The sequence below is a fragment of the Oncorhynchus nerka genome, linkage group LG6, assembly GCF_034236695.1.
Source record: "Oncorhynchus nerka isolate Pitt River linkage group LG6, Oner_Uvic_2.0, whole genome shotgun sequence".
Classification (NCBI taxonomy): Eukaryota; Metazoa; Chordata; class Actinopteri; order Salmoniformes; family Salmonidae; genus Oncorhynchus; species Oncorhynchus nerka.
The window spans coordinates 76,959,161-76,985,214 of record NC_088401.1 but is presented as its reverse complement, the minus strand read 5'-3'; positions in this window follow the sequence as shown (position 1 = coordinate 76,985,214).

Here is a 26,054-nt window from a genome sequence, read left to right as displayed (position 1 = left end):
TAAACAAATAAACATATTACCGTTTATTGTTCGCTTTTATCATTAGTAAACTCACTTAAATGGTTATCTGTTGTTCTGTAGTCACTTTCATTGTCATATGGACAAGAGAGAGAGTGGGAGAGGGAGAGAGAGAGATAAAGAGGGAGCTAGAGATAGATAGAGAGGACAGGCTATCTATCTGGTGTTGTCATTCCAGCTAAACAATAAAGATAAGTGTTCTAAATGCCAACTCGTCACTCAGTTCACAGACCTCCTCCCCCTCTCCATCTCTCCGTTCGCACCGGGTGAAATCCATCCCTCCATCTCTGCCTCTCTAAAATCCATTAGCTAACTCACCCCCTCACCTCCCCCTCTTATTGAACACACTTATTACAGAGAGAGATAGCTCCCCCCGCCCCCACACACACCTCTCATTAGCACAACGCACAGTCAATTACCAGCAGGAATTACTGTTGATATACCAGGTCTTTCTGAATCAATGATCACACAGAGACTCCCATTGTTAAGTCACACCAATGTGAAAAGAGCACACACAAACACAAATAAGTCCTGACCTTCCAGAGAGATAGAACACACAGAGGATGATCCTCTCCTAACGCTATGTGTTATTACTGGGCAGCAACGATACAAAATATTGTTTACTGGCTTCACACTCCAGAAACTGACTGGTGTCAAACTGACTCCCTTTTATCTTCCTCTGTCAGCTTCAGTCATCTCCATTCTCTTCCTCTCTCAGCTTTAGTCACCTCCATTCTCTTCCTCTCTCAGCTTTAGTCACCTCCATTCTCTTCCTCTCTCAGCTTTAGTCACCTCCATTCTCTTCCTCTCTCAGCTTTTGTCACCTCCATTCTCTTCCTCTCTCAGCTTTAGTCACCTCCATTCTCTTCCTCTCTCAGCTTTAGTCACCTCCATTCTCTTCCTCTCTCAGCTTTAGTCACCTCCATTCTCTTCCTCTCTCAGCTTTAGTCACCTCCATTCTCTTCCTCTCTCAGCTTTAGTCACCTCCATTCTCGTCCTCTCAGCTTTAGTCACATCCATTCTCGTCCTCTCAGCTTTAGTCACCTCTATTTTTCCTATCAGCTTTAGTCACCTACATTCTCTTCCTCTCTCAGCTTTAGTCATATCCATTCTCTTCCCCTCTCAGCTTTAGTCACCTCCATTCTCTCCCCCTCTCAGCTTTAGTCAACTCCATTCTCCCCCTCTCAGCTTTAGTCATCTCCATTCCCCCCTCTCAGCTTTAGTCATCTCCATTCTCTTCCCCTCTCAGCTTTAGTCATCCCCATTCTCCCTCTCTCAGCTTTAGTCATCTACATTCTCTTCCCCTCTCAGCTTTAGTCATCCCCATTCTCCCTCTCTCAGCTTTAGTCATCTCCATTCTCTCCCTCTCAGCTTTAGTCACCTCCATTCTCAGCGTCTCAGCTTTAGTCACCTCCATTCTCTCCCCCTCTCAGCTTTAGTCATCTCCATTCTCTCCCCCTCCCAGCTTTAGTCATCTCCATTCTCTCCCCTCTCAGCTTTAGTCACCTCCATTCTCTCCCCTCTCAGCTTTAGTCACCTCCATTCTCTCCCCTCTCAGCTTTAGTCACCTCCATTGTCCCCTCTCAGCTTTAGTCACCTCCATTCTCTCCCCCTCTCAGCTTTAGTCGCTCCATTCTCACCCTCTCAGCTTTAGTCAACTCCATTCTCCCCCTCTCAGCTTTAGTCATCTCCATTCCCCCCTCTCAGCTTTAGTCATCTCCATTCTCTTCCCCTCTCAGCTTTAGTCATCCCCATTCTCCCTCTCTCAGCTTTAGTCATCTACATTCTCTTCCCTCTCAGCTTTAGTCATCCCCATTCTCCCTCTCTCAGCTTTAGTCATCTCCATTCTCTCCCTCTCAGCTTTAGTCACCTCCATTCTCAGCGTCTCAGCTTTAGTCACCTCCATTCTCTCCCCCTCTCAGCTTTAGTCATCTCCATTCTCTCCCCTCCCAGCTTTAGTCATCTCCATTCTCTCCCCTCTCAACTTTAGTCACCTCCATTCTCTCACCCTCTCAGCTTTAGTCAACTCCATTCTCCCCCTCTCAGCTTTAGTCATCTCCATTCCCCCCTCTCAGCTTTAGTCATCTCCATTCTCTTCCCCTCTCAGCTTTAGTCATCCCCATTCTCCCTCTCTCAGCTTTAGTCATCTACATTCTCTTCCCCTCTCAGCTTTAGTCATCCCCATTCTCCCTCTCTCAGCTTTAGTCATCTCCATTCTCTCCCTCTCAGCTTTAGTCACCTCCATTCTCAGCGTCTCAGCTTTAGTCACCTCCATTCTCTCCCCCTCTCAGCTTTAGTCATCTCCATTCTCTCCCCCTCCCAGCTTTAGTCATCTCCATTCTCTCCCCCTCTCAGCTTTAGTCACCTCCATTCTCTCCCCTCTCAGCTTTAGTCACCTCCATTCTCTCCCCTCTCAGCTTTAGTCACCTCCATTCTCCCCTCTCAGCTTTAGTCACCTCCATTCTCTCCCCCTCTCAGCTTTAGTCGCTCCATTCTCACCCTCTCAGCTTTAGTCAACTCCATTCTCCCCCTCTCAGCTTTAGTCATCTCCATTCCCCCCTCTCAGCTTTAGTCATCTCCATTCTCTTCCCCTCTCAGCTTTAGTCATATCCATTCTCTTCCCCTCTCAGCTTTAGTCACCTCCATTCTCTTCCTCTCTCAGCTTTAGTCACCTCCATTCTTCCTGTCTCAGCTTTAGTCATCTCCATTCTCCCCCTCCCAGCTTTAGTCATCTCCATTCTCTTCCTCTGTCAGCTTCAGTCATCTCCATTCCCCCCTCTCAGCTTTAGTCATCTCCATTCTCTTCCCCTCTCAGCTTTAGTCATATCCATTCTCTTCCTCTCTCAGCTTTAGTCACCTCCATTCTCTTCCTCTCTCAGAATTTAGTCACCTCCATTCTTCCCGTCTCAGCTTTAGTCATCTCCATTCTCCCCCTCCCAGCTTTAGTCATCTCCATTCTCTTCCTCTCTCAGCTTTAGTCACCTCCATTCTCTTCTTCTCTCAGGTTTAGTCTCCTTCATTCTCTTCCTCTCTCAGCTTTAGTCACCTCCATTCTCTTCCTCTCTCAGCTTTAGTCACCTCCATTCTCTTCCTCTCTCAGCCTTAGTCACCTCCATTCTCTTCCTCTCTCAGCTTTAGTCATCTCCATTCTCCCTCTCTCAGCTTTAGTCACCTCCATTCTCGTCCTCTCAGCTTTAGTCACCTCCATTCTCGTCCTCTTAGCTTTAGTCACCTCCATTCTCCCCCTCTCAGCTTTAGTCACCTCCATTCTCCCCCTCCCAGCTTTAGTCAACTCCATTCTCGTCCTCTCAGCTTTAGTCACATCCATTCTCGTCCTCTCAGCTTTAGTCACCTCTATTTTTCCTATCAGCTTTAGTCACCTACATTCTCTTCCTCTCTCAGCTTTAGTCATATCCATTCTCTTCCCCTCTCAGCTTTAGTCACCTCCATTCTCTCCCCCTCTCAGCTTTAGTCGCTCCATTCTCACCCTCTCAGCTTTAGTCAACTCCATTCTCCCCCTCTCAGCTTTAGTCATCTCCATTCCCCCCTCGCAGCTTTAGTCATCTCCATTCTCTTCCCCTCTCAGCTTTAGTCATCCCCATTCTCCCTCTCTCAGCTTTAGTCATCTACATTCTCTTCCCATCTCAGCTTTAGTCATCCCCATTCTCCCTCTCTCAGCTTTAGTCATCTCCATTCTCTCCCTCTCAGCTTTAGTCACCTCCATTCTCAGCGTCTCAGCTTTAGTCACCTCCATTCTCTCCCCCTCTCAGCTTTAGTCATCTCCATTCTCTCCCCCTCCCAGCTTTAGTCATCTCCATTCTCTCCCCCTCTCAGCTTTAGTCACCTCCATTCTCTCCCCCTCTCAGCTTTAGTCACCTCCATTCTCTCCCCCTCTCAGCTTTAGTCATCTCCATTCTCCCCCTCTCAGCTTTAGTCACCTCCATTCTCTCCCCCTCTCAGCTTTAGTCGCTCCATTCTCACCCTCTCAGCTTTAGTCAACTCCATTCTCCCCCTCTCAGCTTTAGTCATCTCCATTCCCCCTCTCAGCTTTAGTCATCTCCATTCTCTTCCCTCTCAGCTTTAGTCATCCCCATTCTCCCTCTCTCAGCTTTAGTAATCTACATTCTCTTCCCCTCTCAGCTTTAGTCATCCCCATTCTCCCTCTCTCAGCTTTAGTCATCTCCATTCTCTCCCTCTCAGCTTTAGTCACCTCCATTCTCAGCGTCTCAGCTTTAGTCACCTCCATTCTCTCCCCTCTCAGCTTTAGTCATCTCCATTCTCTCCCCTCCCAGCTTTAGTCATCTCCATTCTCTCCCCCTCTCAGCTTTAGTCACCTCCATTCTCTCCCCCTCTCAGCTTTAGTCACCTCCATTCTCTCCCCCTCTCAGCTTTAGTCACCTCCATTCTCCCCCTCTCAGCTTTAGTCACCTCCATTCTCCCCCTCCCAGCTTTAGTCACCTCCATTCTCGTCCTCTCAGCTTTAGTCACATCCATTCTCGTCCTCTCAGCTTTAGTCACCTCTATTTTTCCTATCAGCTTTAGTCACCTACATTCTCTTCCTCTCTCAGCTTTAGTCATATCCATTCTCTTCCCCTCTCAGCTTTAGTCACCTACATTCTCTTCCTCTCTCAGCTTTAGTCATATCCATTCTCTTCCCCTCTCAGCTTTAGTCACCTCCATTCTCACCCTCTCAGCTTTAGTCATCTCCATTCTCCCCTCTCAGCTTTAGTCATCTCCATTCTCCCCTCCCAGCTTTAGTCATCTCCATTCTCTTCCTCTGTCAGCTTCAGTCATCTCCATTCTCTTCCTCTCTCAGCTTTAGTCACCTCCATTCTCTTCCTCTCTCAGCTTTAGTCACCTCCATTCTTCCCGTCTCAGCTTTAGTCATCTCCATTCTCCCCCTCCCAGCTTTAGTCATCTCCATTCTCTTCCTCTCTCAGCTTTAGTCACCTCCATTCTCTTCTTCTCTCAGCTTTAGTCTCCTCCATTCTCTTCCTCTCTCAGCTTTAGTCACCTCCATTCTCTTCCTCTCTCAGCTTTAGTCACCTCCATTCTCTTCCTCTCTCAGCTTTAGTCACCTCCATTCTCTTCCTCTCTCAGCCTTAGTCACCTCCATTCTCTTCCTCTCTCAGCTTTAGTCATCTCCATTCTCCCTCTCTCAGCTTTAGTCACCTCCATTCTCGTCCTCTCAGCTTTAGTCACCTCCATTCTCGTCCTCTTAGCTTTAGTCAACTCCATTCTCCGCCTCTCAGCTTTAGTCACATCCATTCTCGTCCTCTCAGCTTTAGTCACCTCTATTTTTCCTATCAGCTTTAGTCACCTACATTCTCTTCCTCTCTCAGCTTTAGTCATATCCATTCTCTTCCCCTCTCAGCTTTAGTCACCTCCATTCTCTCCCCCTCTCAGCTTTAGTCGCTCCATTCTCACCCTCTCAGCTTTAGTCAACTCCATTCTCCCCCTCTCAGCTTTAGTCATCTCCATTCCCCCCTCGCAGCTTTAGTCATATCCATTCTCTTCCCCTCTCAGCTTTAGTCACCTCCATTCTCTCCCCCTCTCAGCTTTAGTCACCTCCATTCTCCCCCTCCCAGCTTTAGTCACCTCCATTCTCGTCCTCTCAGCTTTAGTCACATCCATTCTCGTCCTCTCAGCTTTAGTCACCTCTATTTTTCCTATCAGCTTTAGTCACCTACATTCTCTTCCTCTCTCAGCTTTAGTCATATCCATTCTCTTCCCCTCTCAGCTTTAGTCACCTACATTCTCTTCCTCTCTCAGCTTTAGTCATATCCATTCTCTTCCCCTCTCAGCTTTAGTCACCTCCATTCTCTCCCCATCTCAGCTTTAGTCGCTCCATTCTCACCCTCTCAGCTTTAGTCATCTCCATTCTCCCCCTCCCAGCTTTAGTCATCTCCATTCTCTTCCTCTGTCAGCTTCAGTCATCTCCATTCTCTTCTTCTCTCAGCGTTAGTCTCCTCCATTCTCTTCCTCTCTCAGCTTTAGTCACCTCCATTCTCTTCCTCTCTCAGCTTTAGTCACCTCCATTCTTCCCGTCTCAGCTTTAGTCATCTCCATTCTCCCCCTCCCAGCTTTAGTCATCTCCATTCTCTTCCTCTCTCAGCTTTAGTCACCTCCATTCTCTTCTTCTCTCAGCTTTAGTCTCCTCCATTCTCTTCCTCTCTCAGCTTTAGTCACCTCCATTCTCTTCCTCTCTCAGCTTTAGTCACCTCCATTCTCTTCCTCTCTCAGCTTTAGTCACCTCCATTCTCTTCCTCTCTCAGCCTTAGTCACCTCCATTCTCTTCCTCTCTCAGCTTTAGTCATCTCCATTCTCCCTCTCTCAGCTTTAGTCACCTCCATTCTCGTCCTCTCAGCTTTAGTCACCTCCATTCTCGTCCTCTTAGCTTTAGTCACCTCCATTCTCCCCTCTCAGCTTTAGTCACCTCCATTCTCCCCTCCCAGCTTTAGTCAACTCCATTCTCGTCCTCTCAGCTTTAGTCACATCCATTCTCGTCCTCTCAGCTTTAGTCACCTCTATTTTTCCTATCAGCTTTAGTCACCTACATTCTCTTCCTCTCTCAGCTTTAGTCATATCCATTCTCTTCCCCTCTCAGCTTTAGTCACCTCCATTCTCTCCCCTCTCAGCTTTAGTCGCTCCATTCTCACCTCTCAGCTTTAGTCAACTCCATTCTCCCCCTCTCAGCTTTAGTCATCTCCATTCCCCCTCGCAGCTTTAGTCATCTCCATTCTCTTCCTCTCAGCTTTAGTCATCCCCATTCTCCCTCTCTCAGCTTTAGTCATCTCCATTCTCTTCCCCTCTCAGCTTTAGTCATCCCATTCTCCCCCTCCCAGCTTTAGTCATCTCCATTCTCTCCCTCTCAGCTTTAGTCACCTCCATTCTCAGCTCTCAGCTTTAGTCACCTCCATTCTTCCTCTCAGCTTTAGTCATCTCCATTCTCTCCCCCCAGCTTTAGTCATCTCCATTCTCTCCCCTCTCAGCTTTAGTCACCTCCATTCTCTCCCCTCTCAGCTTTAGTCACCTCCATTCTCTCCCCCTCTCAGCTTTAGTCACCTCCATTCTCCCCTCTCAGCTTTAGTCACCTCCATTCTCTCCCCTCTCAGCTTTAGTCGCTCCATTCTCACCCTCTCAGCTTTAGTCAACTCCATTCCCCCTCTCAGCTTTAGTCATCTCCATTCTCTTCCCCTCTCAGCTTTAGTCAGTCCCCATTCATTCTCCTCAGCTTTCTCCTCCGCTCAGCTTTAGTCATCTCCATTCTCTCCCTCTCAGCTTTAGTCACCTCCATTCTCAGCATCTCAGCTTTAGTCACCTCCATTCTCTCCCCTCTCAGCTTTAGTCATCTCCATTCTCTCCCCTCTCAGCTTTAGTCACCTCCATTCTCTCCCCCTCTCAGCTTTAGTCGCTCCATTCTCACCCTCTCAGCTTTAGTCAACTCCATTCTCCCCTCTCAGCTTTAGTCATCTCCATTCTCTTCCCCTCTCAGCTTTAGTCATCCCCATTCTCCCTCTCTCAGCTTTAGTCATCTCCATTCTCTCCCTCTCAGCTTTAGTCACCTCCATTCTCAGCATCTCAGCTTTAGTCACCTCCATTCTCTCCCCCTCTCAGCTTTAGTCATCTCCATTCTCTCCCCCTCTCAGCTTTAGTCACCTCCATTCTCTCCCCCTCTCAGCTTTAGTCGCTCCATTCTCACCCTCTCAGCTTTAGTCAACTCCATTCTCTCCCCCTCTCAGCTTTAGTCATCTCCATTCTCTCCCCCTCTCAGCTTTAGTCACCTCCATTCTCTCCCCCTCTCAGCTTTAGTCGCTCCATTCTCACCCTCTCAGCTTTAGTCAACTCCATTCTCCCCCTCTCAGCTTTAGTCATCTCCATTCTCTTCCCCTCTCAGCTTTAGTCATCCCCATTCTCCCTCTCTCAGCTTTAGTCATCTACATTCTCTTCCCCTCTCAGCTTTAGTCATCCCCATTCTCCCTCTCTCAGCTTTAGTCATCTCCATTCTCTCCCTCTCAGCTTTAGTCACCTCCATTCTCAGCGTCTCAGCTTTAGTCACCTCCATTCTCTCCCCCTCTCAGCTTTAGTCATCTCCATTCTCTCCCCCTCCCAGCTTTAGTCATCTCCATTCTCTCCCCCTCTCAGCTTTAGTCACCTCCATTCTCTCCCCCTCTCAGCTTTAGTCACCTCCATTCTCTCCCCCTCTCAGCTTTAGTCACCTCCATTCTCCCCCTCTCAGCTTTAGTCACCTCCATTCTCTCCCCCTCTCAGCTTTAGTCGCTCCATTCTCACCCTCTCAGCTTTAGTCAACTCCATTCTCCCCCTCTCAGCTTTAGTCATCTCCATTCCCCCCTCTCAGCTTTAGTCATCTCCATTCTCTTCCCCTCTCAGCTTTAGTCATCCCCATTCTCCCTCTCTCAGCTTTAGTCATCTCCATTCTCTCCCTCTCAGCTTTAGTCACCTCCATTCTCAGCGTCTCAGCTTTAGTCACCTCCATTCTCTCCCCCTCTCAGCTTTAGTCATCTCCATTCCCCCCTCTCAGCTTTAGTCATCTCCATTCTCTTCCCCTCTCAGCTTTAGTCATCCCCATTCTCCCTCTCTCAGCTTTAGTCATCTCCATTCTCTCCCTCTCAGCTTTAGTCACCTCCATTCTCAGCGTCTCAGCTTTAGTCACCTCCATTCTCTCCCCCTCTCAGCTTTAGTCATCTCCATTCTCTCCCCCTCTCAGCTTTAGTCACCTCCATTCTCTCCCCCTCTCAGCTTTAGTCGCTCCATTCTCACCCTCTCAGCTTTAGTCAACTCCATTCTCACCCTCTCAGCTTTAGTCATCTCCATTCCCCCCTCTCAGCTTTAGTCATCTCCATTCTCTTCCCCTCTCAGCTTTAGTCATCCCCATTCTCCCTCTCTCAGCTTTAGTCATCTCCATTCTCTTCCCCTCTCAGCTTTAGTCATCCCCATTCTCCCTCTCTCAGCTTTAGTCATCTCCATTCTCTCCCTCTCAGCTTTAGTCACCTCCATTCTCAGCGTCTCAGCTTTAGTCACCTCCATTCTCTCCCCTCTCAGCTTTAGTCATCTCCATTCTCTCCCCCTCCCAGCTTTAGTCATCTCCATTCTCTCCCCTCTCAGCTTTAGTCACCTCCATTCTCTCCCCTCTCAGGTTTAGTCACCTCCATTCTCTCCCCCTCTCAGCTTTAGTCACCTCCATTCTCTCCCTCTCAGCTTTAGTCATCTCCATTCTCTTCCCCTCTCAGCTTTAGTCATCCCCATTCTCCCTCTCTCAGCTTTAGTCATCTCCATTCTCTCCCTCTCAGCTTTAGTCACCTCCATTCTCAGCGTCTCAGCTTTAGTCACCTCCATTCTCTCCCCCTCTCAGCTTTAGTCATCTCCATTCTCTCCCCCTCCCAGCTTTAGTCATCTCCATTCTCTCCCCCTCTCAGCTTTAGTCACCTCCATTCTCTCCCCCTCTCAGCTTTAGTCACCTCCATTCTCTCCCCCTCTCAGCTTTAGTCACCTCCATTCTCCCCCTCTCAGCTTTAGTCACCTCCATTCTCTCCCCCTCTCAGCTTTAGTCATCTCCATTCTCACCCTCTCAGCTTTAGTCAACTCCATTCTCCCCCTCTCAGCTTTAGTCATCTCCATTCCCCCCTCTCAGCTTTAGTCATCTCCATTCTCTTCCTCTCTCAGCTTTAGTCATATCCATTCTCTTCCCCTCTCAGCTTTAGTCACCTCCATTCTCTTCCTCTCTCAGCTTTAGTCACCTCCATTCTTCCTGTCTCAGCTTTAGTCATCTCCATTCTCCCCCTCCCAGCTTTAGTCATCTCCATTCTCTTCCTCTGTCAGCTTCAGTCATCTCCATTCTCTTCTTCTCTCAGCTTTAGTCTCCTCCATTCTCTTCCTCTCTCAGCTTTAGTCACCTCCATTCTCTTCCTCTCTCAGCTTTAGTCACCTCCATTCTTCCCGTCTCAGCTTTAGTCATCTCCATTCTCCCCCTCCCAGCTTTAGTCATCTCCATTCTCTTCCTCTCTCAGCTTTAGTCACCTCCATTCTCTTCTTCTCTCAGCTTTAGTCTCCTCCATTCTCTTCCTCTCTCAGCTTTAGTCACCTCCATTCTCTTCCTCTCTCAGCTTTAGTCACCTCCATTCTCTTCCTCTCTCAGCTTTAGTCACCTCCATTCTCTTCCTCTCTCAGCCTTAGTCACCTCCATTCTCTTCCTCTCTCAGCTTTAGTCATCTCCATTCTCCCTCTCTCAGCTTTAGTCACCTCCATTCTCGTCCTCTCAGCTTTAGTCACCTCCATTCTCGTCCTCTTAGCTTTAGTCACCTCCATTCTCCCCCTCTCAGCTTTAGTCACCTCCATTCTCCCCCTCCCAGCTTTAGTCAACTCCATTCTCGTCCTCTCAGCTTTAGTCACATCCATTCTCGTCCTCTCAGCTTTAGTCACCTCTATTTTTCCTATCAGCTTTAGTCACCTCCATTCTCTTCCTCTCTCAGCTTTAGTCATCTCCATTCTCTTCCCCTCCCAGCTTTAGTCACCTCCATTCTCTCCCCTCTCAGCTTTAGTCTCCATTCTCACCCTCTCAGCTTTAGTCACCTCCATTCTCCCCCTCCAGCTTTAGTCATCTCCAGCTTTAGTCATCTCCATTCTCTTCCCCTCTCAGCTTTAGTCATCCCCATTCTCCCTCTCTCAGCTTTAGTCATCTATTCTCTTCCCCTCTCAGCTTTAGTCATCCCCATTCTCCCTCTCTCAGCTTTAGTCATCTCCATTCTCTCCCTCTCAGCTTTAGTCACCTCCATTCTCAGCGTCTCAGCTTTAGTCACCTCCATTCTCTCCCCTCTCAGCTTTAGTCATCTCCATTCTCTCCCCTCCCAGCTTTAGTCATCTCCATTCTCTCCCCTCTCAGCTTTAGTCACCTCCATTCTCTCCCCTCTCAGCTTTAGTCACCTCCATTCTCTCCCCTCTCAGCTTTAGTCACCTCCATTCTCCCCCTCTCAGCTTTAGTCACCTCCATTCTCTCCCCTCTCAGCTTTAGTCACCATTCTCACCCTCTCAGCTTTAGTCAACTCCATTCTCCCCCTCTCAGCTTTAGTCATCTCCATTCCCCCTCTCAGCTTTAGTCATCTCCATTCTCTTCCCCTCTCAGCTTTAGTCATCCCCATTCTCCCCTCTCAGCTTTAGTCATCTACATTCTCCCCCTCTCAGCTTTAGTCATCCCCATTCTCCCTCTCTCAGCTTTAGTCATCTCCATTCTCTCCCCTCTCTCAGCTTTAGTCACCTCCATTCTCAGCGTCTCAGCTTTAGTCACCTCCATTCTCTCCCCTCTCAGCTTTAGTCATCTACATTCTCTCCTCTCCAGCTTTAGTCATCTCCATTCTCTCCCCCTCTCAGCTTTAGTCACCTCCATTCTCTCCCCTCTCAGCTTTAGTCACCTCCATTCTCTCCCCCTCTCAGCTTTAGTCACCTCCATTCTCCCCCTCTCAGCTTTAGTCACCTCCATTCTCTCCTCTCAGCTTTAGTCACATCCATTCTCGTCCTCTCAGCTTTAGTCACCTCTATTTTCCTATCAGCTTTAGTCACCTACATTCTCTTCCTCTCTCAGCTTTAGTCATCTCCATTCTCTTCCCCTCTCAGCTTTAGTCACCTCCATTCTCTTCCTCTCTCAGCTTTAGTCATATCCATTCTCTTCCCTCTCAGCTTTAGTCACCTCCATTCTTCCCCTCTCAGCTTTAGTCACTCCATTCTCACCCTCTCAGCTTTAGTCATCTCCATTCTCCCCCTCCCAGCTTTAGTCATCTCCATTCTCTTCCTCTGTCAGCTTTAGTCATCTCCATTCTCTTCTTCTCTCAGCGTTAGTCTCCTCCATTCTCTTCCTCTCTCAGCTTTAGTCACCTCCATTCTCTTCCTCTCAGCTTTAGTCACCTCCATTCTTCCATTCAGCTTTAGTCTTCCTTCTCCCCTCTCAGCTTTAGTCATCTCCATTCTCTTCCTCTCTCAGCTTTAGTCACCTCCATTCTCTTCCTTCTCTCAGCTTTAGTCTCCTCCATTCTCTTCCTCTCAGCTTTAGTCACCTCCATTCTCTTCCTCTCTCAGCTTTAGTCACCTCCATTCTCTTCCTCTCTCAGCCTTAGTCACCTCCATTCTCTTCCCTCTCTCAGCCTTAGTCACCTCCATTCTCTTCCTCTCTCAGCTTTAGTCATCTCCATTCTCCCTCTCTCAGCTTTAGTCACCTCCATTCTCTCCTCTCAGCTTTAGTCACCTCCATTCTCGTCCTCTTAGCTTTAGTCACCTCCATTCTCTCCCCTCTCAGCTTTAGTCATCTCCATTCTCTCCCCTCCCAGCTTTAGTCATCTCCATTCTCTCCCCTCTCAGCTTTAGTCACCTCCATTCTCTCCCCCTCTCAGCTTTAGTCACCTCCATTCTCTCCCCCTCTCAGCTTTAGTCACCTCCATTCTCTCCCTCTCAGCTTTAGTCATCTCCATTCTACCCCTCTCAGCTTTAGTCACCTCCATTCTCTTCCTCTCTCAGCTTTAGTCATCTCCATTCTCCCCCTCTCAGCTTTAGTCTTCTCCATTCTCTTCGTCTCTCAGCTTTAGTCACCTCTATTTTTCCTATCAGCTTTAGTCACCTCCGTTCTCCCTCTCTCAGCTTTAGTCACCTCCGTTGTTCTTCTCTCAGCTTCATGCTACACATCTATTCCAATTGTTATTTCTACATTTAAAATGTGTACCGAATTTCGTCAATTCTGTGATTTCTGTATTCAAGGGCCTATATGTAATAATCACCTCTTCCTTCCAGCTGAACTGGATTCAGCTTTTAGGATGTGGCAGAGAAATGGCCTTACTAGGTTAATTACTTCTATATTGACGGCACCTTTGCCAATTTTGACAACCTCACTTTAAAATGTAATCTACCCCATTCAAGTTTATATAGTTATTTCCAAATTTGTCAGTTTACTCGCACTCAAAGCCCCACCTTTGCATTTCTACCACCCGATTTAGTTTGGATGCCCTTTTGAAAACACCATTTCAACTAAAGGGACTTTTTTTTATGGTAATGTCCCTTGATAACCCATCAATTAAAATGCGATCTGAGTGGGAAAAGGAACTTGGTGGAGAGATCTCTGAGGAAGTCTGGAAGAGTGCCTTACTCAGGATCAATGGAAGCTCTTCTTGTGCCCGGCTCAACCTTGTACAGTGTAAGCTACACTACTTAACTGTATCCATTTCAGTAATTTAAGATTATCCAGAATTCTACTCAATTTTGATGGTACATGTGACAGGTGTAAAAGCTCCTCGGCGGACTTGACCCGTATATATGTTCTGGTCCTTTCCACATCTGGTAGATTACTGGTCAACTATATTCAAAACCCTTTCTGAAACATTTGATATAGAGTTGCAGCCCATTGCAGAAATAACTATTTTTGAAGTACCAGAAGTCCTTCCCTGTCCAATAGACGACTAGATGCCATTGCCTTTGCCTCCATGTTAGTCCTCAGAAGGATTTTATTGTATTGAAAATCTGTCAATCCTCCGTTAGCCTTTCTTTGGCTAAAAGATTTTATGATATTCCTAAAATTAGAAAAAAAGAAAGTATAGCATTTGAGGGTCAACCAACAAATGTTATTCCACCTGGGACCAGATGATTTCCTATTTTGATCAGCTCCATACATTTCCTCCAGATTAGTATTCTTGGCCCCACCCCTTGAGGTTACTGCTGTATACAGTAGACCTATAGGACCACCTTCCTCCAGATTAGTATTCTTGGCCCCACCCCTTGAGGTTACTGCTGTATACAGTAGACCTATAGGACCACCTTCCCCCAGATTAGTATTCTTGGCCCCACCCCTTGAGGTTATTGCTGTATACAGTAGACCTATAGGACCACATTCCTCCAGATTAGTATTCTTGGCCCCACCCCTTGAGGTTACTGCTGTATACAGTAGACCTATAGGATCACCTTCCTCCAGATTAGTATTCTTGGCCCCACCCCTTGAGGTTACTGCTGTATACAGTAGACCTATAGGATCACCTTCCTCCAGATTAGTATTCTTGGCCCCACCCCTTGAGGTTACTGCTGTATACAGTAGACCTATAGGATCACCTTCCTCCAGATTAGTATACTTGGCCCCACCCCTTGAGGTTACTGCTGTATACAGTAGACCTATAGGACCACCTTCCTCCAGATTAGTATTCTTGGCCCCACCCCTTGAGGTTACTGCTGTATACAGTAGACCTATAGGACCACCTTCCTCCAGATTAGTATTCTTGGCCCCACCCCTTGAGGTTACTGCTGTATACAGTAGACCTATAGGACCACCTTCCTCCAGATTAGTATTCTTGGCCCCACCCCTTAAGGTTACTGCTGTATACAGTAGACCTATAGGATCACCTTCCTCCAGATTAGTATTCTTGGCCCCACCCCTTGAGGTTACTGCTGTATACAGTAGACCTATAGGACCACCTTCCTCCAGATTAGTATTCTTGGCCCCACCCCTTGAGGTTACTGCTGTATACAGTAGACCTATAGGACCACCTTCCTCCAGATTAGTATTCTTGGCCCCACCCCTTGAGGTTACTGCTGTATACAGTAGACCTATAGGACCACCTTCCTCCAGATTAGTATTCTTGGCCCCACCCCTTGAGGTTACTGCTGTATACAGTAGACCTATAGGACCACCTTCCTCCAGATTAGTATTCTTGGCCCCACCCCTTGAGGTTACTGCTGTATACAGTAGACCTATAGGATCACCTTCCTCCAGATTAGTATTCTTGGCCCCACCCCTTGAGGTTACTGCTGTATACAGTAGACCTATAGGACCACCTTCCTCCAGATTAGTATTCTTGGCCCCACCCCTTGAGGTTACTGCTGTATACAGTAGACCTATAGGATCACCTTCCTCCAGATTAGTATTCTTGGCCCCACCCCTTGAGGTTACTGCTGTATACAGTAGACCTATAGGATCACCTTCCTCTAGATTAGTATTCTTGGCCCCACCCCTTGAGGTTACTGCTGTATACAGTAGATCTATAGGACCACCTTCCTCCAGATTAGTATTCTTGGCCCCACCCCTTGAGGTTACTGCTGTATACAGTAGACCTATAGGATCACCTTCCTCCAGATTAGTATTCTTGGCCCCACCCCTTGAGGTTACTGCTGTATACAGTAGACCTATAGGACCACCTTCCTCCAGATTAGTATTCTTGGCCCCACCCCTTGAGGTTACTGCTGTATACAGTAGACCTATAGGATCACCTTCCTCCAGATTAGTATTCTTGGCCCCACCCCTTGAGGTTACTGCTGTATACAGTAGATCTATAGGATCACCTTCCTCCAGGTTAGTATACTTTTTGCTTTAGCTTATAAAAACGTAACTTAATGACTTTTAAAAATGTGTTTTAAGGCATTCTGGGTGGGGGGGGTACAAAAATGGTTGATGGGGGTAGGTCGGGCGGGAAAAAATGTGCAATGTCTTAATGTTTTATCTAGCAAAAATATATAAGAAAAAAAGAAAAAAAGAAAACCACACCTTTGTGTGTGTTTCGCTTCATGCTGAATCCAGGAGAAGCCGACTCCCTTGAGCCACACAAGTCACTACTCTAATTAAAATCATTAAGCCCCAGGACAAAGTCAAAGTGAACCCAATATTAAGTCTGTAACCCCCATCATTCAATTGACTTCCCTTTACTGCTAACATCTCAGTGTGTCTACAACTCACTTTACTGTGTCAGCAGACAATCAGCTCTGTAGCTAGATCCAACAACCCTTCCAGTGCTGAGACCACAGGCTACACTTATCCAGTTAGTACCCAATGGTACACACAAACACTGTCTAACGATCCCAGGTTGCATTTCATTAGTGCTTCCTGGTCGATCTCCCTTTTTTCATTTCGGAACCCTGGAGTAACTGTGGAGACCCAGGAACACTGTGAGGTCTGCAGAATCCTTCGATCTGTCTTTTTGCATTTCGGAACCCTGGAGTAACCGAGGAGACCCAGGAACACTGTGAGGTCTGCAGAATCCTTCGATCTGTCTTTTTGAACAAGTTTATCCCATCACAGCCTCCTGAATTTAAATATTCAAACGATAAAAAACTCATATTTTCTGCTGATAAATGCATATGACTGAATGAATTGTGGTGGGCGTGCGCAATATGTGATTAATAACTCCCGAATCATCATTAACTAATAGGTTTAGGAAGCTGGTCAATACGGTCTGGCTCTGGCTCCTTGTTCCTCATTGTGTTGAATTGACACCTGGTATGCAAAGTACATAATCACAGAGAACAATGAACATGGAATTATCATATTTCAACGTTCCTAAACCTGTTGGATAAACGTCGAATATCATCTTGAGCTGGTGAGATCAAGTTGTTGAGGACACAGAGAACTCTTCCCAAAACACAACATAGGACAGTGAGAAGGTCACAGACAAGAGGTCACTTTCATTTACAGTCATATTGTGAATGTCCAAATGTAATTTTACAGCTGAATTTTCATTTAAAAAATGATCACAATCCATACAGTATATGTTATTTTAATGCACTTCCCCTAACTAACCAGTGTTTTCAGACACACCAGAGTGAAAAAAGACACCAGCTATTTGGTTTGGCTGTTTTTGTCTCCTCAATACAAAACTTTATAATTATGATGAAGTGCTGTACAAAGCAACGTTTCCAAATAGAGGTTAATTCATTTGAAACCGACATCAACCCCTCCTCGATCTGAACAGAAAGCTGAAAGCCTCACGCCAAACCCTCCTCGATCTGAACAGAATGGTGAAAGCCTCACGCCAACCCCTCCTCGAACAGCATGGTGAAGGCCTCACGCCAACCCCTCCTCGATCTGAACAGCATGGTGAAAGCCTCACGCCAACCCCTCCTCGATCTGAACAGCATGGTGAAAGCCTCACGCCAATCCCTCCTCGATCTGAACAGCATGGTGAAAGCCTCACGCCAACCCCTCCTCGATCTGAACAGAATGGTGAAAGCCTCACGCCAACCCCTCCTCGAACAGCATGGTGAAGGCCTCACGCCAACCCCTCCTCGATCTGAACAGAATGGTGAAAGCCTCACGCCAACTCCTCCTCAAACAGCATGGTGAAGGCCTCACGCCAACCCCTACTCGATCTGAACAGCATGGTGAAAGCCTCACGCCAACCCCTCCTCGATTTGAACAGCATGGTGAAAGCCTCACGCCAACCCCTCCTCAATCTGAACAGAATGGTGAAAGCCTCACGCCAACCCCTCTTCGAACAGCATGGTGAAGGCCTCACGCCAACTCCTCCTCGATCTGTACAGCATGGTGAAAGCCTCACGCCAACCCCTCCTCGATCTGAACAGCATGGTGAAAGCCTCATGCCAACCCCTCCTCGATCTAAACAGAATGGTGAAAGCCTCACGCCAACCCCTCTTCGAACAGCATGGTGAAGGCCTCATGCCAACTCCTCCTCGATCTGTACAGCATGGTGAAAGCCTCACACCAACCCCTCCTCGATCTGAACAGCATGGTGAAAGCCTCATGCCAACCCCCTCCTCGATCTGAACAGCATGGTGAAAGCTTTATGCCAACCCCTCCTCGATCTGAACAGAATGGGGAAAGCCTCACGCCAACCCCTCCTCGAACAGCATGGTGAAAGCCTCACGCCAACCCCTCCTCGATCTGAACAGCATGGTGAAAGCCTCACGCCAACCCCTCCTCAATCTGAACAGAATGGTGAAAGCCTCACGCCAACCCCTCTTTGGACAGCATGGTGAAGACCTCACGCCAACCCCTCCTCGATCTGAACAGCATGATGAAAGCCTCACGCCAACCCCTCCTCAATCTGAACAGAATGGTGTAAGCCTCACGCCAACCCCTCTTCGAACAGCATGGTGAAGGCCTCACGCCAACCCCTCCTCGATCTGAACAGCATGGTGAAAGCCTCACGCCAACCCCTCCTCGATCTGAACAGAATGGTGAAAGCCTCACGCCGACCCCTCCTCGAACAGCATGGTGAAGAACTCACGCCAACCCCTCCTCGATCTGAACAGAATAGTGAAAGCCTCACGCCAACCCCTCCTCAAACAGCATGGTGAAGGCCTCACGCCAACCCCTCCTCGATCTGAACAGCATTGTGAAAGCCTCACGCCAACCCCTCCTCGATCTGAACAGCATGGTGAAAGCCTCACGCCAACCCCTCTACGAACAGCATGGTGAAGACCTCACGCCAACCCCTCCTCGATCTGAACAGCATGGTGAAAGCCTCACGCCAACCCCTCCTCAACCTGAACAGCATGGTGAAAGCCTCACGCCAACCCTCCTCGATCTGAACAGCACGGTGAAAGCCTCACGCCAACCCCTCCTCGAACAGCATGGTGAAAGCCTCACGCCAATACCCCCTCGATCTGAACAGCATGGTGAAAGCATCACGCCAACCCCTCCTCGATCTGAACAGCACGGTGAAAGCATCACGCCAACCCCTCCTCGATCTGCACAGCATGGTGAAAGCATCACGCCAACCCCTCCTCGATCTGAACAGAATGGTGAAAGCCTCACGCCAACCCCTCCTCGAACAGCATGGTGAAGGCCTCACGCCAAACCCTCCTCGATCTGAACAGAATAGTGAAAGCCTCACACCAACCCCTCCTCGAACAGCATGGTGAAGGCCTCACGCCAACCCCTCCTCGATCTGAACAGCATGGTGAAAGCCTCATGCCAACCCCTCCTCGATCTGAACAGCATGGTGAAAGCCTCACGCCAACCCTCCTCAACCTGAACAGCATGGTGAAAGCCTCACGCCAAACCCTCCTCGATCTGAACAGCATGGTGAAAACCTCACGCCAACCCCTTCTCGATCTGAACAGTATGGTGAAAGCCTCACGCCAATCCCTCCTCGATCTGAACAGCATGGTGAAAGCCTCACGCCAACCCCCCCTCGATCTGAACAGCATGGTGAAGGCCAAACGCCAACCCCCTCAATCTGAACAGCATGGTGAAAGCCTCACGCCAACCCCTCCTCGATCTGAACAGCATGGTGAAAGCCTCACGCCAACCCCTCCTCGACCTGAACAGGATGGTGAAAGCCTCACGCCAACCCCTCCTTGACCTGAACAGAATGGTGAAAGCCTCACGCCAACCCCTCCTCGACATGAACAGCATGGTGAAAGCCTCACGCCAACCCCTCCTCGAACAGCATGGTGAAGGCCTCACGCCAACTCCTCCTCGATCTGTACAGCATGGTGAAAGCCTCACGCCAACCCCTCCTCGATCTGAACAGCATGGTGAAAGCCTCATGCCAACCCCTCCTCGATCTGAACAGCATGGTGAAAGCTTCATGCCAACCCCTCCTCGATCTGAACAGAATGGGGAAAGCCTCACGCCAACCCCTCCTCGAACAGCATGGTGAAAGCCTCACGCCAACCCCTCCTCGATCTGAACAGCATGGTGAAAGCCTCACGCCAACCCCTCCTCAATCTGAACAGAATGGTGAAAGCCTCACGCCAACCCCTCTTTGGACAGCATGGTGAAGACCTCACGCCAACCCCTCCTCGATCTGAACAGCATGGTGAAAGCCTCACGCCAACCCCTCCTCAATCTGAACAGAATGGTGTAAGCCTCACGCCAACCCCTCTTCGAACAGCATGGTGAAGGCCTCACGCCAACCCCTCCTCGATCTGAACAGCATGGTGAAAGCCTCATGCCAACCCCTCCTCGATCTGAACAGCATGGTGAAAGCCTCACGCCAACCCCTCCTCAACCTGAACAGCATGGTGAAAGCCTCACGCCAAACCCCTCCTCGATCTGAACAGCATGGTGAAAACCTCACGCCAACCCCTCTCGATCTGAACAGTATGGTGAAAGCCTCACGCCAATCCTCCTCGATCTGAACAGCATGGTGAAAGCCTCACGCCAACCCCGATCTGAACAGCATGGTGAAGGCCTAACGCCAACCCCTCAATCTGAACAGCATGGTGAAAGCCTCACGCCAACCCCTCCTCGATCTGAACAGCATGGTGAAAGCCTCACGCCAACCCCTCCTCGACCTGAACAGGATGGTGAAAGCCTCACGCCAACCCCTCCTTGACCTGAACAGAATGGTGAAAGCCTCACGCAAACCCTCCTCGACCTGAACAGCATGGTGAAAGCCTCACGCCAACCCCTCCTCGAACAGCATGGTGAAGGCCTCACGCCAACTCCTCCTCGATCTGTACAGCATGGTGAAAGCCTCACGCCAACCCCTCCTCGATCTGAACAGCATGGTGAAAGCCTCATGCCAACCCTCCTCGATCTGAACAGCATGGTGAAAGCTTCATGCCAACCCCTCGATCTGAACAGAATGGGAAAGCCTCACGCCAACCCCTCCGAACAGCATGGTGAAAGCCTCACGCCAACCCTCCTCGATCTGAACAGCATGGTGAAAGCCTCACGCCAACCCCTCCTCAATCTGAACAGAATGGTGAAAGCCTCACGCCAACCCCTCTTTGGACAGCATGGTGAAGACCTCACGCCAACCCCTCTCGATCTGAACAGCATGGTGAAAGCCTCACGCCAACCCTCCTCAATCTGAACAGAATCGTGTAAGCCTCACGCCAACCCCTCTTCGAACAGCATGGTGAAGGCCTCACGCCAACCCCTCCTCGATCTGAACAGCATGGTGAAAGCCTCACGCCAACCCCTCCTCGATCTGAACAGAATGGTGAAAGCCTCACGCCGACCCCTCCTCGAACAGCATGGTGAAGGCCTCACGCCAACCCCTCCTCGATCTGAACAGAATAGTGAAAGCCTCACGCCAACCCCTCCTAAAACAGCATGGTGAAGGCCTCACGCCAACCCCTCCTCGATCTGAACAGAATGGTGTAAGCCTCACGCCAACCCCTCTTCGAACAGCATGGTGAAGGCCTCACGCCAACCCCTCCTCGATCTGAACAGCATGGTGAAAGCCTCATGCCAACCCCTCCTCGATCTGAACAGCATGGTGAAAGCCTCACGCCAACCCCTCCTCAACCTGAACAGCATGGTGAAAGCCTCACGCCAAACCCCTCCTCGATCTGAACAGCATGGTGAAAACCTCACGCCAACCCCTTCTCGATCTGAACAGTATGGTGAAAGCCTCACGCCAATCCCTCCTCGATCTGAACAGCATGGTGAAAGCCTCACGCCAACCCCCCCTCGATCTGAACAGCATGGTGAAGGCCTAACGCCAACCCCCTCAATCTGAACAGCATGGTGAAAGCCTCACGCCAACCCCTCCTCGATCTGAACAGCATGGTGAAAGCCTCACGCCAACCCCTCCTCGACCTGAACAGGATGGTGAAAGCCTCACGCCAACCCCTCCTTGACCTGAACAGAATGGTGAAAGCCTCACGCAAACCCCTCCTCGACCTGAACAGCATGGTGAAAGCCTCACGCCAACCCCTCCTCGAACAGCATGGTGAAGGCCTCACGCCAACTCCTCCTCGATCTGTACAGCATGGTGAAAGCCTCACGCCAACCCCTCCTCGATCTGAACAGCATGGTGAAAGCCTCATGCCAACCCCTCCTCGATCTGAACAGCATGGTGAAAGCTTCATGCCAACCCCTCCTCGATCTGAACAGAATGGGGAAAGCCTCCGCCAACCCTCCTCGAACAGCATGGTGAAAGCCTCACGCCAACCCCTCCTCGATCTGAACAGCATGGTGAAAGCCTCACGCCAACCCCTCCTCAATCTGAACAGAATGGTGAAAGCCTCACGCCAACCCCTCTTTGGACAGCATGGTGAAGACCTCACGCCAACCCCTCCTCGATCTGAACAGCATGGTGAAAGCCTCACGCCAACCCCTCCTCAATCTGAACAGAATGGTGTAAGCCTCACGCCAACCCCTCTTCGAACAGCATGGTGAAGGCCTCACGCCAACCCCTCCTCGATCTGAACAGCATGGTGAAAGCCTCACGCCAACCCCTCCTCGATCTGAACAGAATGGTGAAAGCCTCACGCCGACCCCTCCTCGAACAGCATGGTGAAGGCCTCACGCCAACCCCTCCTCGATCTGAACAGAATAGTGAAAGCCTCACGCCAACCCCTCCTAAAACAGCATGGTGAAGGCCTCACGCCAACCCCTCCTCGATCTGAACAGCATTGTGAAAGCCTCACGCCAACCCCTCCTCGATCTGAACAGCATGGTGAAAGCCTCACGCCAACCCCTCTACGAACAGCATGGTGAAGACCTCACGCCAACCCCTCCTCGATCTGAACAGCATGGTGAAAGCCTCACGCCAACCCCTCCTCGATCTGAACAGCACGGTGAAAGCCTCACGCCAACCCCTCCTCGAACAGCATGGTGAAAGCCTCACGCCAATACCCCCTCGATCTGAACAGCATGGTGAAAGCATCACGCCAACCCCTCCTCGATCTGAACAGCACGGTGAAAGCATCACGCCAACCCCTCCTCGATCTGCACAGCATGGTGAAAGCATCACGCCAACCCCTCCTCGATCTGAACAGAATGGTGAAAGCCTCACGCCAACCCCTCCTCCTCGAACAGCATGGTGAAGGCCTCACGCCAAACCCTCCTCGATCTGAACAGAATAGTGAAAGCCTCACACCAACCCCTCCTCGAACAGCATGGTGAAGGCCTCACGCCAACCCCTCCTCGATCTGAACAGCATGGTGAAAGCCTCATGCCAACCCCTCCTCGATCTGAACAGCATGGTGAAAGCCTCACGCCAACCCCTCCTCAACCTGAACAGCATGGTGAAAGCCTCACGCCAAACCCCTCCTCGATCTGAACAGCATGGTGAAAACCTCACGCCAACCCCTTCTCGATCTGAACAGTATGGTGAAAGCCTCACGCCAATCCCTCCTCGATCTGAACAGCATGGTGAAAGCCTCACGCCAACCCCTCGATCTGAACAGCATGGTGAAGGCCTAACGCCAACCCCTCAATCTGAACAGCATGGTGAAAGCCTCACGCCAACCCCTCCTCGATCTGAACAGCATGGTGAAAGCCTCACGCCAACCCCTCCTCGACCTGAACAGGATGGTGAAAGCCTCACGCCAACCCCTCCTTGACCTGAACAGAATGGTGAAAGCCTCACGCCAACCCCTCCTCGACCTGAACAGCATGGTGAAAGCCTCACGCCAACCCCTCCTCGAACAGCATGGTGAAGGCCTCACGCCAACCCTTCCTCGAACAGCATGGTGAAAGCCTCACGCCAACCCACCCTCGATCTGAACAGCATGGTGAAGGCCTCACGCCAACCCCTCCTCAATCTGAACAGAATGGTGAAAGCCTCACGCCAACCCACCCTCGATCTGAACAGCATGGTGAAGGCCTCACGCCAACCCCTCCTCAATCTGAACAGAATGGTGAAAGCCTCACGCCAACCCCTCCTCGATCTGAACAGCATGGTGAAGGGCTCACGCCAACCCCTCCTCGATCTGAACAGCATGGTGAAAGCCTCACGCCAACCCCTCCTCGATCTGAACAGCATGGTTAAAGCCTCACGCCAACCTCTCCTCAACCTGAACAGCATGGTGAAAGACTCACGCCAACCCCTCCTCGATCTGAACAGCATGGTGAAAGCCTCATGCCAACCCCTCCTCGATCTGAACAGAATGGTGAAAGCCTCACGCCAACCCCTCCTCGAACAGCATGGTGAAGGCCTCACGCCAACCCCTCCTCGATCTGAACAGAATAGTGAAAGCCTCACACCAACCCCTCCTCGAACAGCATGGTGAAGGCCTCTCCCTCCTCAATCTGAACAGAATAGTGAAAGCCTCACACCAACCCCTCCTCGACCAGCATGGTGAAGGCCTCACGTCAACCCCTCCTCGATCTGAACAGCATGGTGAAAGCCTCATGCCAACCCCTCCTCGATCTGAACAGCATGGTGAAAGCCTCATGCCAACCCCTCCTCGATCTGAACAGCATGGTGAAAGCCTCACACCAACCCCTCCTCAACCTGAACAGCATGGTGAAAGCCTCACGCAAACCCTCCTCGATCTGAACAGCATGGTGAAAACCTCACGCCAACCCCTTCTCGATCTGAACAGTATGGTGAAAGCCTCACGCCAATCCCTCCTCGATCTGAACAGCATGGTGAAAGCCTCACGCCAACCCCCCCTTGATCTGAACAGCATGGTGAAGGCCTAACGCCAACCCCCTCAATCTGAACAGCATGGTGAAAGCCTCACGCCAACCCCTCCTCGATCTGAACAGCATGGTGAAAGCCTCACGCCAACCCCTCCTCGACCTGAACAGGATGGTGAAAGCCTCACGCCAACCCCTCCTCGACCTGAACAGCATGGTGAAAGCCTCACGCCAACCCCTCCTCGACCTGAACAGAATGGTGAAAGCCTCACGCCAACCCCTCCTCGACCTGAACAGCATGGTGAAAGCCTCACGCCAACCCCTCCTCGAACAGCATGGTGAAGGCCTCACGCCAACCCTTCCTCGAACAGCATGGTGAAAGCCTCACGCCAACCCACCCTCGATCTGAACAGCATGGTGAAGGCCTCACGCCAACCCCTCCTCGATCTGAACAGAATAGTGAAAGCCTCACGCCAACCCCTCCTCAAACAGCATGGTGAAGGCCTCACGCCAACCCCTCCTCGATCTGAACAGCATTGTGAAAGCCTCACGCCAACCCCTCCTCGATCTGAACAGCATGGTGAAAGCCTCACGCCAACCCCTCTACGAACAGCATGGTGAAGACCTCACGCCAACCCCTCCTCGATCTGAACAGCATGGTGAAAGCCTCACGCCAACCCCTCCTCAACCTGAACAGCATGGTGAAAGCCTCACGCCAACCCCTCCTCGATCTGAACAGCACGGTGAAAGCCTCACGCCAACCTCTCCTCGAACAGCATGGTGAAAGCCTCACGCCAATCCCCCCTCGATCTGAACAGCATGGTGAAAGCATCACGCCAACCCCTCCTCGATCTGAACAGCACGGTGAAAGCATCACGCCAACCCTCCTCGATCTGCACAGCATGGTGAAAGCATCACGCCAACCCTCCTCGATCTGAACAGAATGGTGAAAGCCTCACGCCAACCCTCCTCGAACAGCATGGTGAAGGCCTCACGCCAAACCCTCCTCGATCTGAACAGAATAGTGAAAGCCTCACACCAACCCCTCCTCGAACAGCATGGTGAAGGCCTCACGCCAACCCCTCCTCGATCTGAACAGCATGGTGAAAGCCTCATGCCAACCCCTCCTCGATCTGAACAGCATGGTGAAAGCCTCACGCCAACCCCTCCTCAACCTGAACAGCATGGTGAAAGCCTCACGCCAAACCCCTCCTCGATCTGAACAGCATGGTGAAAGCCTCACGCCAACCCCTCCTCAACCTGAACAGCATGGTGAAATTCTCACGCCAACCCCTCCTCGATCTGAACAGCACGGTGAAAGCCTCACGCCAACCCTCCTCGAACAGCATGGTGAAAGCCTCACGCCAATCCCCCTCGATCTGAACAGCATGGTGAAAGCATCACGCCAACCCCTCCTCGATCTGAACAGCACGGTGAAAGCATCACGCTAACCCCTCCTCGATCTGCACAGCATGGTGAAAGCATCACGCCAACCCCTCCTCGATCTGAACAGAATGGTGAAAGCCTCACGCCAACCCCTCCTCGAACAGCATGGTGAAGGCCTCACGCCAAACCCTCCTCGATCTGAACAGAATAGTGAAAGCCTCACACCAACCCCTCCTCGAACAGCATGGTGAAGGCCTCACGCCAACCCCTCCTCGATCTGAACAGCATGGTGAAACCCTCATTTCAACCCCTCCTCGATCTGAACAGCATGGTGAAAGCCTCACGCCAACCCCTCCTCAACCTGAACAGCATGGTGAAAGCCTCACGCCAAACCCCTCCTCGATCTGAACAGCATGGTGAAAACCTCACGCCAACCCCTTCTCGATCTGAACAGTATGGTGAAAGCCTCACGCCAATCCCTCCTCGATCTGAACAGCATGGTGAAAGCCTCACGCCAACCCCTCGATCTGAACAGCATGGTGAAGGCCTCAACGCCAACCCCCTCAATCTGAACAGCATGGTGAAAGCCTCACGCCAACCCCTCCTC